Source organism: Homalodisca vitripennis, unplaced genomic scaffold (genome assembly GCF_021130785.1).
Source record: "Homalodisca vitripennis isolate AUS2020 unplaced genomic scaffold, UT_GWSS_2.1 ScUCBcl_1917;HRSCAF=6131, whole genome shotgun sequence".
Taxonomy (NCBI): domain Eukaryota; kingdom Metazoa; phylum Arthropoda; class Insecta; order Hemiptera; family Cicadellidae; genus Homalodisca; species Homalodisca vitripennis.
In genome coordinates, this window is record NW_025778048.1 from 41,813 (window position 1) to 60,239 (window position 18,427).

The 18,427-nt window shown below is 33.0% G+C and overlaps 1 pseudogene; it reads right to left on the bottom strand.

Moving 5' to 3' along the window:
• Positions 1–400: 400 nt before the first annotated feature.
• LOC124371749 lies at positions 401–7,383 on the bottom strand (annotated as a pseudogene).
• Between the last annotated feature and the right edge of the window lie 11,044 nt (positions 7,384–18,427).

Consider the following 18,427-nt stretch of genomic DNA (forward strand, 5'->3'; position numbering starts at 1 on the left):
ATCTTTAACGAAATATTCTTAATGTACGTTACACCAACCAAAAGTGTCTGAAATCACTAAACGGATTAGTTTATTTACATTTTAATTTAAATTTGCATTATTTATGGCTGGCATTTATCTTGACCTTGCGTCAAAAGGGGGCTAATAAATGTACTTACAATATGTTCTGTTGTAGTGGGATTTAAAACTTAGTAGGAATATTTTCAAAACGAATATTGAAATGCTGCTCAAGACATTATATAGAAAGATTAAATAATCAAGAGCAAAACAACATTAGAAATGGAAGATAGTTTAACTAATATATTACATTATCTAAAAATGGCAGATTGTGTTAGAGAAGCCATTTTGAACATTGGTTTGCTAAATTAACCGTTTATTGCTTAAGCTACATCTAAACACATTACGCCTCAGCAGCGTAAACATAACCTGTATTAAAACATTTATCTTATTTTTTAAACTTCAGCTAGATAAATTAACTTTATGAACGAATACATCATAATATTATCGAAAAACAGGCAGCCTGAATTGGGGAAGGTATTTCAATAACACTCCATTAATCCCAGACTCGTGATAATAAGATTAATTTATTTAAAAATATATTTTATTCTATACAAAAACCCCATTTACAATTTTTAAATTTTTTTCAAATTACATATTGTATTAACTAGTGATATTTCAGTACAAAATACAATCTATTATAATGTATTGAGATCAAAACAACCATTAACTTTTCCGTAAGTTTACACAGTACATGGACAGTCGCATCCAAGTCCATGTAACAGTTTGGAGAAGAGAAAAAGCTAACTCAATTGTTCATAAAAGATAGATTTAGCTATTACACGGCACCATTCAGTATTAAAAGTACTTGGAATAATTGAACAATTTAGTCAGTAAACTGGATAACAGATCAAAGCTAGGTACCCCCTTCCTTCTCAAGAGGAATTAAACACAAAATCTGTCAAGAATGCTGTTGTGAATGAGGGAAAGAATTTGCCTTATCTCTGTTCATAGCAATTTACGTTCTTACTTCGGGTAATTTTAAATCAGAGACAGACAACTTTTCCGAGAGCAGTAAGTCCCACCTGCGACAAAGCCGTGTTGAGAGTTTTACTACAATACATTTTTGGCTGTTTATCACTTTATTTTATTATAATACCGTAAAAAGTATTATTTAATTTTTTTATTTGGTGATCGTGTGTGTTTTTAGTTATACAATATTATTTTATTTCAGTTAAATGAAATGTAAAAGATTTTAACTTCCGAGGACAAACAATTTTTTGAATAATAGCTAAAAAAATTCTCCTCTTAATTTCCTTAGATGAGGCATTGCAACATACACCACCAACAGAAAGGAGGCTACTACACTGACGCACGGCCATATGCCCTGCACTTGAATATCACATTCTATTAAATCACTCTTAACGAAAAACGCGAGGGAATGTCCCTTGCATTTTAAATGCGCAGGCGAATTCACAAGCGGTATTCTTCAGCTATGAAACCTTACTTTTGCTTCTGGTTAATTTTAGCGAATGGTCCCGCCAGTTTTAGTTAAAACGTTTTACAGCAAACTTGACATATCTCAACATTTTAATTGCTTTTAAATTTTGAAACTTTGATTTTAGCTATGTTACCTACAGTGCAATGTGAAATACTAAGAGGTTTTCTTACTAACACTATAGGCTATCAGGTACCTACACGCAGTACACGAAAGACTTACTAGATAGAGAATTGCAAACAGGATATATTTTTATATGAGACGCTAATGTGTAAATGTGTAATGGATAAAACGTGTTCCGTGTGGATATGTACAAATCATCCTACATTGGGCAAGTTGTAGGTTATGTATCCACGGGATGTGCGTTCTGAAGACAAGTTTATACTTACAAGCAATAATCTCGGTCTTTTCGGTGGAACTCGCAGAGATGGGTACTTGGAGAGGCGAAACGTCGAATGTTGTCATATCGTCCTCACCTTCACCTCATTGTAGCTGATGATGTTCTCCCTGATGTAAACCTCTGGACGTGGCTTCTTCACTGGAGGCTCCCGCGGTCGGTTGTAAATCACCAGCCGCAGGACTAGCACTATCACAAAATGTATAGTTATTAAATGAAATTTTCTAAAAATAAAATTACAACAGAACTTTATATAAAGATATTCTACTATCCTGCAATGATCCTAGATAATAAAATATTGAAACATTCTTAATAAATTTTGGGTTTAGACATAGCCCTACTAAGTTATTCCCATCCTTGAACTCAGATTAAAAAGGAAATAATTAAGTAAATCAATATTTTATGATATGTAAAAGTCTTCCTAATGAGACAACTATGCGTTTTTGTAGCAAACAAGAATTTGGTTTCAGAGAGAAGAAGTCAACTGTTGATGAAGTATCAAAACTCTCGGATGCCGCTATTCATGGATTTTTGAAGCGGAAAAAGTGCTTAGTATTTCTTTATGTATCTCTCTACGGTTTTTTATGTGCGAATAATGAGAATTTTCTGCTTAATATTCAAGAATATTCAAATTAATATTCAGTGAGTCGTGCAGGATGCTACGACACTAGAATTGCTGACTTTATATACTAGGGTGGTCATATCGTAGAATTTTTGAATCTCCCATTTAATGATATTGTTACACTAATTAGTAGCACTTCAGGATTTATCAAACGAACACTACATTTTAACCATATTCTACCTTGAATAAATCATCTTTTGGTACCGAATGGATTTTACTGGAATAGCTAGTTTATATAAAATTGCTGTGAAATATAATTGGTATCAAATACAGCCCAGTTTTAATATAAAGTCGTGAATGAGTGGTTGTCTGTATCTTTGTGTGAATGTGAGATGCGATGTAGGTTTGTATGAGTATGCATGGTTATACTGGGGTTGAAAAATACGACTTTGCTGTACAATGTAGTGTCGCAATACTGCAATAAATCTTTGTTTTAGTATTATGTTAGCGTGTTTTGTGTACTAAAAAAGCATAGATAAAACAGAAAGAATAAACATATCCCTTTTGTAGTACTGAGAAGAAAGATAGATTTTAAAACTTTAATTGTCGTCTCTAAATGACTAAAGTGAAGATATATTACAGTTTAATACGTTCAATATTTCCAATTATCTTATCCGGATGAACTTACATTTGAAATATAAAGTCTATAAATATATAAAAAAAATTCCAAACGCCTGTAAATATATTAAACATGTGATTTTGTTATAATATTATAGTGTTTACAAAGAACATTTAAATATACTTAACAGTTTCTGTTAGCTAATTAGTTCTAAGTGTTTACTGCAATGAATTATAAGACGAAATGAGTAACCGGAGTAATAAATTTGTATTCCTAACTACGTGTCTTTTTAAATTAAAAAACATATAAAAGGAACGTGTAATATATGTAAAGTACGTTTAACCAAAATAAAAACACGTTCTTAGTAGCTGGCTGTATTGCAATAACCTAGAGCCCTCCCCCAGAAGAATGTTAAACGTATTCCTAACTACGTGTCTTTTTAAATACAAAATCATATTAAGGGAACATGTAATATAAGTGAGTAGGTGTAACCAAAATAAAAACAAATTCTTAGGAGGTGGCTTTATTACAATAACCTAGAGCCCTCCCCCCAGGAGAATGTTAACCTTAAGTAATGTGTTGAAGTGAAAACTTCTTTAGGCGCATTGAGCGTTTTGGTAGAGGGTAAAATCCTCGGTTCGCGTCACCGACATGCTAAAGTGGTTTCCATGGAAACGTTAATAATCTTTGGAAAATTTGTTTATTCTATTTTAGTCACTTTGTGCTATTTATGATATATTAAACGCCTAATACTAAATCTACGCAATGTAATATGCTAATGATAATAGTATATCTATAGCTATGGAGAGCCAGACTAGCGCACGCGCAGTAGCCTATGTACACGTATACACTAATACATCGACTATTTCTGACTGTATTATGTGCGCGTTGGACGCTTTTTGGATAAGTATAATTTTGTGAGTCACGTCAACAATACGTTATAGTAGCAGTACATCTGTAATTGTAAATGTGACGCGTTGCACATTAAGTACTAGAGTGTAGAATACATAAGCAAAGTTATATTGACCACGTAGGAAGTTCAACTTGTGTGTACTGGATTTTGTTTATTTCAGTGAATTTTTAATTTGACTATTATTGTAATTATTTAATTGAAGGATTACTGTTTATTTATTGAATTTAAATTCATTGACTTCAGTATAAAAGTGAGTATGAAACATATTAATATTTTTATACAGATAAATGAATAACGAAAACAACGAATATATTTTTAAACATTGATATTAAGCGGAGACTTTAATATCAACTTCGCAGATGACAAAAATTTATCATTAATTGAATTTTTGAATGAAACATTAGGTTTGACTATGTCTAATGATCGAAAAGTCAGTACAACAAAGTATAAAACGACTATCGATGCTGTTGTTATACGATATTTAGATAAATTTCAATCAAACATTTTTATTTCTTATTTCAGTTACCATAAACCTATTGTATCTTTTTTAGAATACAATGAAATGATTGAATGAACAGATAATCTAAGTATTGTCGAAATTAATGATGACAATGATGTAAATAATGAAAATAATGTTCAAACTTGAATTCATTGAAATTCGTGTAAATATAAATACTATGTATAATTAAGATAATTGTATATTAATTATTTTTTCAACCACTTTGTATTTATATTTTGTTCATGATTTTTGTACTTATTTTCGTCCTAGAATGATGAATGATGTATTATTTTAAATATTTTATAATTAAACTTCCAAACGCTTATTAGATTTTTCTATTAAATTAAATAACTTTAAAATAGTATACAATAAAATATAACAAAGTTTGAGTTTACTTCTGGATAACCCATAAAAAATATCAAACGCGTTTGGATGAGTATTAAAAAAATATGTTCTGTAATTATACGACGGAAATTAGGAGGTACAAGTTTATTACCTTTTACATGGTACTAATAGTGAAAACTCAAGGTGATTTAACTACATGGAGCTGAATGTCCAGAAACTTATTGAGGATGAAGAGTAAGCAGCCAAGGATTGTGGCCAGTGCACCCATCCCCAGCTTGACTGTATGTATCTCCTGCGCCACGTCATATTTCTTGCCCAGGAAGCCGGCAGGACACACGCAGAGATATCGGATCCTGGGCTCCTGGATGATACACACTCCTCCATTCCTACACGGGTTGTCCTTGCACTCGTTCTCGTCCACACAGTCCCGCCCGTCTGCTGTAGGAAGCTTCCCCTCACCGCATATGTGTACATTCTTTGTACAACTATTGGAATTCCTAATTATTGAAATACAGTATAGCAGTTAAATAGTATAAGAATTAACGTATTGATAGTTTAGAATCTATGAATTCTAACCTAATCACAGATATGATAGAATTACTATGCTATTTGTAGAAATGTCACGTACACCCCAGTGCACACATTATTTAGAGTCACATTTCTTATAAAGACAGTTTATACGTTACCACTCGAAAATTAAAAAGTTTAATCATCCTGTTCAGTAATACATTCAAATATATGCAATGAATAAATCAGCAAATATTAACATTAGCATTTGGTTAAATAACAATCATTCATGTACTTAATATAACCTCGCTATTTCGTAATTAACACTGTAGGTTGGTTATTGTAACAATCCATCTGTTCAGAAGGTTTTACAGAAATATTGTTTGCATATAGCTTAAATTCAAAAGGTATTAAACGTAAGATTTGTAGTGGTTTCTTAATATAGTAAATTTTGTGTAAACAAACGACTTAAAATGACAGAGCAATTAGTTATTTGTAATTGGGAAAAAGGTAAGAGTACGCAACACCATGTGTCACGTAACAGCCTTCAATAAGGATGTTACATGATTCCGTAAGTACCAACAGCCTTCATGATCTAGAGACAAGATTTGAAGTCTCTAGATCATGTCACTGTCACAGATAGACATGATACATTATACAGAAAAGAATTTTAAAACATCTTTGGAAACAAAACAGAGATTCCGCGACCCTCCTAAGTGGTATATTTTATGGTTGCTCAGCTAAATCCCACGGATTGACATGGACCATAATTGATAATATTTTTATTTCGAATAGAAAGTTAATAAATACAGATTACATTTTTCTCGATATATATTGCTACTTGATACATTTAAGTTTGTATTTATTAAGTTGGATTTCATACCAATGTTAAAATGCGATAAAGGTTACTATATAAGTTACAAAGTGATAAAGCCGTACGTGTTGTAGTAGTTATTCTGCATAATATTCTATGTCATATGTAACAAATATGAGTATTATTCTCCTCCGTTTGCTGCAAGTATATTTTCCATGCGATATTTTTCCCTTTATACATTGTTACCCATAAAAGTAGTGTAATAAACTTTGCTAACGCTCTGCAAAATACCGTGGAGTGGCGTGCTTCGTCAGCGAACTTGGTGTTACATATTTACAAATGAAACTTCATAAAACATTACCAGACTCTAGACAAGTTCGGTCTCGAGATAGCGTTCTGTCAGATAGACAGCCAGACAGCAATTAGATTGTTTCGGCCTCGAATTTTATGTTTCGTTCGTTCTCAGCTAATGAGTTACCTATTTGCATCGTTATACGTAAATTTTAAAAGTATTAAATAATAATACGGCGCACCGTATAACAAAATTCATAAATACATTTTGTACCCAGGAAATAAATTGTTTAAAAGCACAATGATGCATACATATTAAATATTTAATAATTAATAAAAATACAACCAACACAAAAAACTTATGAAAATAAAGTGTTCCAACAAACAAGGCTTGAACTGCAATACTTACAAGCACTCGCACTTGTGCCAGAGGTCGACACACTGGAAGGGATCGGGACACACTGTGTTGGTACAAGAGGTATTGGATGGGCAGAACTTGTCTAGGTTGCGAGCCATGGTGGCTTGTCCCCACTGGGTACTATTCATCGCTGGTGGGTGGGGAAGGAGGCGGCCATCTAGACGCAGACACCTTTGGGTGGTATCTAGAAACCCTGGGAACAGTATCTCTCACGGTATACTAGAAGTTGGGACAACAATTTCATCCCTACACTTAAAACATGAATTTCTAATATTGTAATAAACATCCTCCCGATACCTTCATGAAAGTCCGCTTGGACGTCGAAGGTTCTGACTACAGTGTACTCCGCCTTTCCTCCGGCATAAAATCCCTCCTGCTTGTCCTCCAGGAGCCAATGGTGAGTGCAGGATGACCACTTCTCGTTGTAATAACGCCCCTCCCTCCATCTACACCGAATAGAGCTCAACACCCGTGCCGCCAAACCTGAGGAGGAATAGGTACCTGAGACATACTCCTTCACCATATATAATATTGTATCTACATTGTATCACAGGCCACATTGTAAATTTTTTAGGAAGAACAATACGGCGTGACCTTCCCTCTTTGTACATATGGAGTTAATGGTGGGTTCAGGGCGACCACATCTTGTCGTTATAACGATCTTCCGATCCATTTACATCGAGTTAACTGAGTACTCGTTACACGAGGAGGAATATGTATATTAGACATCTTCATTATATATAATATTATCATTGTATCAGTCATAGTATAGGTCACACTATGAAATATGTGGGAAGGACAATGCTGTATTAAAATAATTGCATTAAGGTTTTGAGAAATTAAATAAATAATAAGATGAGTAATCAAGAAGGGTATGCAGACAGTTTTGGTTTTACGGCCGGTTGGGTTGTGTCTGGTGTAAATGTTGCTGAATAGAGCACAAATGCACTCAGTTTGTCAAAAGTACTTCTTGCTGCCCATTTTCTTCTACCGGCGAGATAATGTGTTCTGTGATGCTTTTATCTCCCTTCCATTCTTTCTGCTTCTCTCTGACACACTACTCTCTCGTCGTGTCGGGGAACAGATTACAACTTATTAGTTCCTTCTTCTTGCATCATCGCAAAATATTTTCTGGAGCTTCTGTTTGGTATTCTCGTACATTTCAGCTGAAGTTTATGATCCAAGATAAAGAGTGATATAACATAAATAAATTAGGTGTTTAAAAAATTTTAAATAATGATTAGTATTATACAGTATTAATAAATTTCGATTTATATCAACAAAATGTTCCGGATAGGAACTTGAGTGAGCTGATCGATCAGATCGCTAAAGCGACGCTGCGAATGCGGGTGAGGTAAGTCTTGTGAACATTATGTTATCACTGAACATAATAGGAAATCGGGGTAGTTGGACAAGCAAGACTAAAAAATTATATTATTCTTTTAAAATCGTTTTAATTTTAAGCGTTTCCTAGAGTACCCCAGTAACATATAAAAACTAATCTAACATACATTAAATCTGACATTATTCGTTGCTTGAATACTTATTATGATTTACATTTGTTACGCAAACCTACGATTTCAAGGCTATACTGTCTGTATTCTCAGTTAAAACTGCCAAAATTACGAGAATATAGAAAATAAACTATATTTTCTACGTCATACGTTGCAACATATAGCTTGATGCACTTTATATCGTTGATGACAGAATTATACTACGTAAAATGTACTATAATATTATACGAGTATATTATTAAAAATTGTTTTGTGTTAAAAAATTCAACTAGGCCTAATATCATGTTTTGAATTTTAGTAGTTGGTACATTATATACAAAAATTCACGTTTAACGTAACATATCGCCACCACTCATTCCTGAAATATGAAATCGTGTGTTTTGAAACCCTCAGAATGCAAATTTAAATACGCGATCACTAAATATATGAACATTCTATTTTCTAGTTAACTTATTCTCGTTTATTGGGAAACTTTAATAGCTACTGCATACAAAATATTAAAAATGAATGTAGGCTATATGTTATCCACTTTTAACTAAGTTTGATGCAACCATCTCGTTGTTATTAACGAAACATAAAATACGTAAAGTTTGTATAAGTCTGATACATGTTTCTGTTTAACATTTTCCGTCGCTTCATTGTGCAACGTCCTGCTGAGCGAGTGAAACAGCGCCAGTGGTAAACAACGGTTGTGTTTATATCACTACAAGTTCTAACATTGAATGTTATCAAGACAACCCGTAGTTATATAACATGGTGTGTACTAAAGCTAAGTATCATTTACAAGACAATAAAATTGTCCCTAAACAAGTAAAACTAAATCAGTCTCTAAACGGCATGTGGAATTCTTGATTAATTTCAGCAGATGTGCAAAATTTTAGGGATTTTTGATAATAGTTAAAAACAATAATGAAATACGTATTTAACTCTGGACCTACTGCAAAAGACTCCAAAAATGCAATATAAGATACAATATAAGAAAAACCTAGCCAATAATATAAATTGGTTTTATAAAAGTTAGAAAACACCAGAAAAAAGTTAAAGTACTGAGAGTTGTTTCTTAATGTAGGCATTCCTTAAGGGGAGTTGGACGTCCCTATCTCGCCTATGTTAAATTGGTAATATAAATGCCCCATTATCTCAGGAAGTATATAAGGTAGACGGCTAAGATTTTAACCTAGTATTTTAGGCCTAATTATGCATAAACCCTACCAATATTATCTAAATCACTCAAAAACTTACTGTAAAAAAAATTTTTTTTTATAGAAATCATTTTTATATTTTAAAAGTTTATTATTATATTTCAATAAAAGTGGTAGGGGTTGTGTATTACATCATAAACTACATGCTGTAAAAATTTCATTACTGTAGCTCTACTAGTTTCTGAGATAATGGGTCATTTATAACAAAAATTGCGTTTTTCGGGAAACTCACGGAAACTGTAAAAATTCAACAAAAAACAAGCTGATTATGAAAAATGAGTTTAATTTACCTTAAAACATCCCAGTCTTGTAGTCTGTGTCATCCTGGTTTACTTCTTCATCTTGCTTTTTCTTCTTTAACATCCTAGCATGTTTTCTTGCCATTTTCTTGACGGGCTCGTTTGCTTTCTCTGCTTTTACAACACGCTGGAAATCTAGCTTACTAAGGATGTCAGAGCAGTTTTTCCCAGGATTTATATCCATTTTCTCTAACACCTCAACTCTAGCCTTATTTCCTTCATTGTAAGTCATCACAGCATCATATGTGCCACACTCTAGAGTTTTCAACCCTACAAAAGTTGCCTTCGGAATTCTCGTCCATAAAACTGAATTGAAACTCTCGTTGACATTTTTCTTCAGAAGTTGAGGGTTAGCTAGATGCTGATAAGTTGGCTTTATTACATCAATCACTGCTGGGTCCAAGGAATTGTTGTGGTCATAGGTTAGGTTAGGTACATCAATTGCTTGCAAATACTTACACCACGATAATCACGTCGCAATTTTCTCAGCCAGGACCCCATCCTCTTTTGGACATGGCCAACGCATTCCTATTTTCCAATTATAAAATCATCACCATAAGGCTTTGATTCTAAGACTTTATGAAACCCCTTCGACTCACCGTCCCCCAAGTAATATTTATATGGGACATTCCTTGAGGCCTCAGATCGGGCGAAAACTCTGAGGGCACCTGCTACTTCCACGCTTCCACTCGCTCCAGTAAAATTCTTACATTTATGGGGAGATTTACTTTTTGTAGCACTTGAATGACAGTATTTTGTAAGTACTTCTACATCTATTATCTTACTGGTATCTATACTTGAAACAGAAATAACTCCATTGAGTGACGTATGCCCCTTTTTTGCCACGTTCCTTCAATCCCTACGCTAAGATCACGACTAGGTAGGCCTACTTCATCTTCATTTTCTGTGCAAAGATTTAGGCTTACAGACTCCTCAGTTGCTGAAATCATTGTTTCAGTGGCTACTTCTTTTAGAGGTTTCAGTAGTACATCATTGTATCTTGAAAATTTTTCTGGTGGGTTAGGTAGATTTAGCAGCCCGAACAACGGTTCACTACTAACACTCCCTTTGCCTATGGCTCTGAGGCCGTATACACATCTAATGTTTATGTCAAAGAATTTATTTGTACTGTCTCAAGTGTAAAAAGGAAACTTAGAGCCACAAAAATTACAAGAGATAACTAAATTGCATGCCAGACCCTTCCTAAGAGAAACATTTTCTTCCACGTAAAGTGTTTCTGAATTTTTTACAATTTTTGCAGACACAACATTGCATTATAGCAGAAGACAAAAGGTTTATACTTACTATAACATTACTATCACCCTCATTATCATCTAAAACAGTCTCTGCAAGTTTCCGTTTAGATACTGAAATAGGATTGCTAACTAGGCCTACTTCACTGTCTAATTTAGAGCAATTACAATCTGCAGAAACTCTGTCACTGTCACTAGTACTAGGCCTAGGATTATCACTTGTGTGTGCTACACAATCTAAGCCTACAACATGGTTTGATTTTGAAAACTGGTTGCCACGGAAACTTAGTTTTCTAAACAGTTTCTTACTTTTGGTCATCTTGAATGAGCTATAACTTACTAACTTTCAAAAATAACCAAAACAAATAAACAATGTAAATGAATCACTAAAACTAAGTTTATTTGCAATGAAAGAGGAGGAGCTCTTCTTATTGGAATATAAATTTTCTATTATTTCACAAAAGAAAACTCACAATTATCCAATAATTAGTGTATTTTTCACGAGGCCTTTCGACATCGAAGATGCCATCATCAGGTGTTTATTTGGTCTGCTAATAACAGCTGTCAATAACAACTACAGAAAAAAGTCACAGACCTACAAAATATAAATGCTGTTACAACAGAATTGTGTACTATAACCAGTGAATCAACTTTGGATTGCAAGGACCAAGATCCAATAAAATTGTCTTGTAGTGAGTTATGTTATGCACGATTTTGGATTCAAAATAAATACATACATACACAATTAGCATACCAAATTGTTCAGAAATCTCCAAATAATAATAATATGCAATACAAAAAATTATATATTTTTTTATTTTTGACGTCCATCTCCCCTTAAGAAACTGTGTCTGTTTTTCACATTCCTTTATTTATTTTTCGATTTGTTTTTTTTCGTATTCAGCAGGATATTTTTAGCTGTAACAAATTATTTAAACTCCTGTTATTAAAACACCTTTTATTGCGTCTAATGTCATATTATTAAATGCATTCAGATCGTAATATCGTTAAACTGTAATGTTGGTGAAAAAACTAAAAGTTTTCTAGAGTTCTAACAAGATTTAATACAAGTTTTGTACAAAATGATTGGTTCTTGTGTCATACAAATTCTGAAGGAACTTTTCTATTACCAAGGACTAGTGATAGGAAAGCTGAAATAAGTTTATACTTGGAACAGAAATTAAACTTTTACATATTTTGCATAAGTTATGTGACCAACTTGGTAAGACATTTTGCTTCAATATGGCAAGCGGTTACAGCACCGTTATTTATAAACCTAGAGAAAAGCAAAACCTTTTTGAAAATGCTTACAGCATTGCCTATAACTTGCAATGAACAGAGGCTGATCAACATATACATGAGCATTTAATTAGCATTTCTAATTTTGGTAATGGGAATTATAACGTTTACGTAATAAATGTACTCTACCTGAATGTATATGTATTACGGAATTAAAATGTTAACGTTGAACACAAGTTAAAGATTACTAATTATGAGTTTTCCAACACGGTGGTAAGGGATATTGTATCTGTAAAGTGTAAAGTGAACTTACCGAGACAGCGTGCCACTGGCCGTCTATCACAGACAAGCTGGAAAGCCACACTTCCGTTTCCGCAGAGCTCACTCCGTTCAAGTTGAACCGGAAACGGAGTTTGCCCCGAACTATCTGAAACAGATAAAAATATTACACAGCTGTAACTTAATACTTAGTAAGAAGTTTAATTAAGTATTATTGTTTTGAGTATTAATCCACGCTGTTTAAAAAGAAATTTGAAATTTAAAAAGAAAAAACTGTACCATAAAAAGATTATGTGTTGACATAATAAATTAGTTTAAAACATTTCTATTAAATAATACATATATTTACAATTTAGTTCAATTTAAACTATTTGTATATAAGGAAATAATATATATATATATATATATATATATATATATATATATATATATATATATATATATATATATAAGATATATAAGATATATAAGATATATAAGATATACGTATAAATATAATGTAACCACTTCTTAATTTAAAGTAAAACAGTATTTAATTCGTGCACATTTCTCTAAATTAAAATAATCTTTGTGTTGTTATCATGTAATAATAAATTTTTTACTAGCTACACATCCATGTTTTTTGTGGTATAATCTACGTTTTACCACAGACAAAAGGGTGTTCTAAACATACTGTTCGAGTGTGTGTACATAATCTTAGTTTGTGACGACATCATCAGATAGCAGTAGTGTCGCTGGACCTAACTCAATGCGCTGTTGCCAAGAATAGCAGACAGCAGTACGCGCTGGATATCCACTGAATTCTACTCACAGACTTGCCTCAACCCCTTGTCAGTACTCAGCAGTCTTGCATCCTCGTACAGACCTCTTAGTTGGTAGTGAGGTGGGCTTTATGTCAAATTACACACTCCTCTCATTCCCATAGTGTTTCAATTACTTCACAATACAGTCCTACCAATGGATTAGGAAAATCACGTATTATATACAAAGAAAAAGTTACATTTACCATATGCTATCATAGGCGGCTTGTTGTCTCTCCAGTACAAGGTTCTAACTTCACCGAAATAAAAAAAACCTTGCACACTGAGAGAAGATACGCAGCTAGATAGGTGATAAGGCAGTATGACGGAGTGAAGTCAGCGGGAAGTTGTCTGCTTGTCAGTGAGTGGAGGGACTCTGAGCCACGCTGACGAATTGGCAACAGTGGAACAAGACAACTCGTTGCGGAAACCAAATTACAACAAATTCAGTACACCTAACACCCAACACGGCGCTCGCTGAAACTAATACCAATCTGTCTGTATAGAAATATCTATAATATATTATTTTACTGACCGCTAGAACAGCGTACTCGCGGTTGTGTTGGTCTGTGGTACGCAACAACTACCCGCTGTTCTCCCTTGTCCTGAATCTGAGCTGCTCTGCTAAGAGAACCGGTCCGGCTCGAAACTGAAAGCGTACTTGACGTAACTCTGAGGCTTGAAGGTAGCCGGGACCGTGTGGATGGAACAGGAGGGCCCGGTGTAGCCAGGGAGTCACTGGCAACGAGCCTCGGACAGGCTAACCTCGCACAGGCCATGCGCTCCGCACTGGAGGTGACTACAGAGATGCTAGGTCTGAGGACAGCCTGGTGCCGAACCCTGTGACAGACCGGGACTGTCCAGGTCATACAACTGGAGGTAATTTTTTTTTAGAATACTCTAATAATATTTATATTATATATAACATAACTTTGTAAAGGAGTGCCAGAGGTTTTATCATTGCATTGTCACGAGTCTACTTTCAAGGGTATTTTCTTTAATGTTTACTGAACACTATATAGACAAAGTAATTTAATAATAATGCGCAATTCTCAAATAATATGATTCATACTACAGGAAAGGTAATAATATAACACACAGATTTACTCAAAAAAATGCATTTCGGTTTTATACGAGTTGTGTTGCAGTAGTAGATAAGTATATAAAACTAAATCGATGTTGTTTTACATGACTACCGATTTAAAGAAGAAAAATAGTACGGCGAAAAGCTGTAGCATTGTCTGTTTTAGTGGTGGGTTAGCGATGGAACCATCCAAAACTGTCCTCATGGGCCAATGTACAGGCTATTGCAAACTACGATACCATCTTACGCTGTATTTTACTACTGAATCTGCTATTTTATGGGTATGTAAAATGAATATACGAGTACAATGAAGTATGTTTACCACTCTCAAAAAATTTTAAAAATATAGATATTTCTATATTTGCTTGTTGCATAAAATCTTAGGTTTATAAATATGTTAGGATTTCCCTAACGAAAACATATGCAATAATCTTTGAATGCTAGTAAACATATGTTAACGAACTGAAACTCCACATTATGTTACGCACACTTATAAGGAAAGCATTTATAATTAATTATTAGTGTAATTATGACCGATAAAATTAACAATTACATTATATTTATATTGTACATAAAGGGTTTTAATATATTTCTACTATATTTTAAGAGGAGCACTTAGCTGATTAAGATGCAATGTGAACGTTTGTCTCTTTTTCTAAAGAGCTCTGAGATATATTAAAATAATCTTTGCTTACATTGTGCTATTTACTTTTAGATATTAACGGAAATATATTATTTAGTTTTTAACAATTAAAAATATTAAAATTTTTATATATGGCATTTAGACAACGAATATAAAACACAAGAAAATAAATTTTAAATTGAGTATTTTTTATATTTAAGGCTAAGGCCTAGTACATAAACTTTTGTGGTTATTTCTTTCTTTCGTTTAATCGTATCTATCTTTCTTATAATGGTGATTATGTTTATGTTTTTGTCACTTAAAACTGGTACACATTTTGTTAAAGTTTGAAAGTTTAATAAATGTTATTGTCATAACACGTTGCTGCTCAGTATAAATTGTGTAATTATGGTTTTTATATTTACACTAGTTAGTGATTACGTTAGGTAAACACACGCAAAATAATGATAAGACTCCCTGTATTTACTGAATAAGATGAAATCACTGCTAGTACATTTATAATACTAAACATCAATTAATTACCAAAAACTGGTAATAATTATAAAAATTAGGATTCGGAACTTAACAAATAATAATAAAAATCAAAAATTAAAGGATTATAACATATATATGTTATGTTGTAATAAAAAATCTATTTTGAACAAAGATTGGTAAGGTTTATAACCGATTAGTTACTCTGAGTTGGCAATAAATAGTAGCAGTCGTGTTACGTTTTCATCTAATTCATGACTTAAAGTTTTTGTTTATATATTTTGACTTTTAATAAACTACGTAGCTAACAGAACTATATCGAGTTGCATAAGATATTGAAGCAGAAATAAATAAAATAGTAAAAACGCCATAGAATTTTGAAGAGCTAAAGGAATTTCCAATATGTTCAAACATTAGAAGTGAATCGTAATATCAAACGGAAAATATACATTCGTTGTTTATATCAAAAGATGTAGGAACTGTTTCAGCATATATCTCTTCTCTGTGCGGATTTTCTCCGAACGTATTTTATCAATAAGGCAACTACAAAGGGAACACCTTTATATAATATTGCAATCTACAATATGATATCCTTCAGGGGAATTCCATTGCATATAAAATATTTGGATTTAATAGTCGTTATAATTGCAACTATTGTTATTTTAATTTAATAAAAATGTTTAAAACTATTTTTTAAAGTATTGCGGGAACGAAATATTTGACTACAGATAGTAGATTAGATCTAAATATTATATTTGTTTTAACAAACAGACAAGTTGGGACAGTACGCTCTGATATTTCGGAAGAGCTTCATATCGAATGTTGTAATGTTTTTCTTCAGAACTATTTGAGATTATTAAAAATAACTTTTACTCAGATAAAATGCATAACTCGAACAATTTATATGTTTTTTAAAATGGATTTCAGAAATGCGTGAGTGTGGAAAGGTTTTTAAAGTAATCACCATAGATTAATATATATTTAACATACTTATTAGTGTATTGATGTAGCTTTTACCGGTATTATCCTGTTTTTAATCCTTACTGTAATTTGAGTAATCGAAAGGTTAATATCTTTATTCCCTATTCAGTATAATTTTTCTGTGTTATATTAATATCTACTTCTTCCTAATAAACCTCATTCTATCTCTTTTCAACTCTTCCACGCCACTGCATTAAAACATAACACCTACATCTATAACGCCGTTTCACTTATAAACAATTCCTATATATGGCAGAATTACGAAGGGTTGCATCTACCACTCTCTGTCACATATTGTAGTATTAACATTACATATGATTCATGTTATAGACCAGAATAACATTATTGTAAAAATGAATGGAATTAGACATGAGAAAAGTGGAGGTCATGGTGAAGATTCTCTCTCAACCAAAATATCTTCAACACTTTTCCCTTGGTAGGCTACAGGTAATTATATACGTTTTTGAATAAGAAATATTTCCAAAAAAGCTTTCTCCCACAACTTTACGTTGTTCGTTGGCATCCACGTAAGTATATTAAGTTTTTTTATATGCATAGAATGATCAAATTGTAAAACTGTACCTTGATAAATTTGAGAATACATCTACAAGTTTTAACACAAATTCCTCTGGGATCAGTCCTCGGCCCAGTGTTATTTTTTATTTATATAAAGGTGAGCAGATATAATCAAAGTGGATGTCTGGTTCATTATCCGAATGACACGACTATCTGAATACAACCGAACCAAAAAAATCCATGATCCTTAACTTGGTGAAAATCATCCACTTACTTTCATCCATATACTCAACCCATATAATATATACTGTTTTGCTGATGGATACTATAACCAATCAAAATTACTTACTCAACTTTAGTTTCCGGCAGGAAGAAAGTAAAAGCAGAAAGAAGTTTTGGCTTCTACTTCTACTTGAGGAAGTTAATTCTATCATAGTTCTGCAAATGCATATTGATGAAGGACTAACCTGGGTGGTATAGTTTGTTCTTGGGTCGCCAACGTCAACTTTGCGTTGCATATTCAAATAAATGGCATAGTTTTGCATATTAATTTCCTGAAAATGGACTACATTATTGGGCTATATTTATATTATCTTACAGAACTTGCTTTTGGGGTTGTACAAGCAAAATATAAAAGATTTTGGAGACTTAGAGGTATAAAACAGGCAGTCTCAATTATTGCCAAACTAAATTTAAAGAAGGCGTAAAGAGGTGCCTTTAGGAGTTCGGAGTACCTGCATCTACTCGTACTATGTGGAATTAGTCCGTTAATCTCAATTCAAATGTGTTATAACTAAGGGAAGTAGCGCACATTGATGCAATACTAAGGAAAGGAATGAGATGGGCACTTAATCTAAGAGAACTGCTATTGAGTAACTATCATATTACTTTAGTGTCAATCTAATCAATACTCAAACCTCCATGCGAGCATTTGCTAGTGCAATTGGAAAGTAAAAACAATTTTAAGCCTCGATGTGATACCTTCCATTGTCTTCACCTTTTTATTCTATTAGTTAGGTCATGGTAAACCGCGGAAGAATAGCAAATTAACTAATTCTAGCAAGATACATAATCTTATGTTTGGGTCGAGTCCATGGCAGATGTGTGTCTAAACATATGGATAAATGGGAGAGCGAATGGACAAAATTATAATTTAAGTTTTTAGTTATGACTGACTTACTTATCTTTACCCGTTATTGTGAACATTGTCAAATTGCAATAACTGGCATTTGAATTTTATTCTTTAGCAATACACACAGCCGGTACAGTGTCATATATTGGAGTAT